The following is a 1,588-nucleotide window of genomic DNA, read 5'->3' on the forward strand; positions in this document are numbered from 1 at the left end:
CCTGCACTAAATAATCAACCCGTATTTTATTTTGGCGGGTCAAACTGACGGCACACTTTAAGTTCCGGGTCACTGGTGAATCCAGATCTTCTTTCCTGTTGCTGCTGTCACTCTGGCTAGCTGCTTGTGTTGGCGTCTTCCAACATTATGGAAGAATGTGGCTGGATCGAGCCTTATTAACACACCCGGAGGATTATATTGTGTGTTTTCTGGCAACCGCTCGACGGTGAGTCGTTTGTTTTACATACTTTGTTTTTTTTTTTTCTAAATAGAAATGCTGTGGCGACACGCCCACTTAATCTTTGTATTAGGGTTTGAAAAACGTTCTTATTGATTAAAAGTTATTCCCTTTTTGTTAATTTTGTGGCCGAACAGATTATAAAGCCTCAACATGTTAAATAGGCCCTTTGATTTTTCCACTGCAAATATCCCAAAAGTAAGTTTCCTCAATAGTGAGTATATGTAAATGTAACAAGTTTAGAAAATGTGCTTTTATTTATTTTTATAATGTTTGAAATTTCACTAAATCCTGATTAACACTGAAGAATCCTATTTTTTTGTTATATTTTAAGGATTGTATTATTTTATTTATTTTAGTAAACACTACTACCTGTACTGTTGCTTTAAGAGAGTGTTCTATGACATCATTACTGTACTACTCTCAGTTGGCGCTCGGCTGCCTGAGGAGAGGTAGGAAAGTTTCTTTGCTCTTGGTTAAGTTCATGTTTTTTTTATATTTATAAAATAATTGAAAGCACATGCAGCTGTGAATGTTTATGTTTGAATACATACATCTCTTTTGACAAGTTAAGAAAATTCTGTTGTAAATATTAGAGCTGATATTATTAGTTAGTCACAGGGTATGGAGAGCCATTTCAGCCAAAATGAAATAAATAAATGGGTGAAATAAATAAAAAATGACTAAAATAAATCAAAAAATGAAGAAAATGAGTGAAATAAATAAAAAATGTGTTAAATAAATAATTTAGCTTTTTCATTAAACCAATTTTTCATTCATTTATTTTTCATATTATCAATTTCCCAATTTCTCTTTTTATTTATCTATTTTTCATTTATCCCTTTATCCATTTACCCATTTTTATTAATCTATTTTTTAATTTAACCATTTTACAATTTCCTTTTTCCATTAACCCGATTTTCTATTTCCCAGTTTCATTAATCAATTTCTCATATATCCCTTTTTTATTTACCCTTTTCTTTTATCTATTTTTCATTTAACATTTGCTTGAAAAAATTTGTATTTTCACATTTTCCAATTTCCCTTATTCATTTAGTATTTCCTTATTTATCACATTCTGTTTCCCCGCAAAACTTAGAAAAAATTAAATGCAAATGAGGAGAGGCACGTCATCAGGCTACACCTTCCCCAATTGGTTGGTTAGCGTCACCTGTACATTGCTTCAAGAAAGATGGCGACCTACTACCGGGTTATCAATAAGCTGAAGCTCATTAACTTCATTAGAAAATAGTGTTATTACTCCTGACTTTATTTTTGGTGTTGCGCCTTTCTGTGCATTTCGGTACCATTACAAAAGTAAAAAGGGACTCAAAGACCCTGATGAGCAGA

The 1,588-nt window shown here is 32.0% G+C and overlaps 1 long non-coding RNA gene across 1 annotated transcript in view; it reads left to right on the forward strand.

Annotated features, from left to right (window-relative positions):
• The first annotated feature begins 50 nt into the window (after positions 1 to 50).
• The window catches only part of LOC103132967 (uncharacterized), a 3,669-nt gene continuing 2,131 nt past the window's right edge, over positions 51 to 1,588 (forward strand). Inside the window, exon 1 of the long non-coding RNA XR_475670.2 lies at positions 51 to 226. This is a non-coding gene — a long non-coding RNA (uncharacterized LOC103132967). The remainder of the gene's footprint in view (positions 227 to 1,588) is intronic.

Source organism: Poecilia formosa, unplaced genomic scaffold (assembly GCF_000485575.1).
Source record: "Poecilia formosa unplaced genomic scaffold, Poecilia_formosa-5.1.2 Scaffold1729, whole genome shotgun sequence".
In the NCBI taxonomy this organism is placed as follows: domain Eukaryota; kingdom Metazoa; phylum Chordata; class Actinopteri; order Cyprinodontiformes; family Poeciliidae; genus Poecilia; species Poecilia formosa.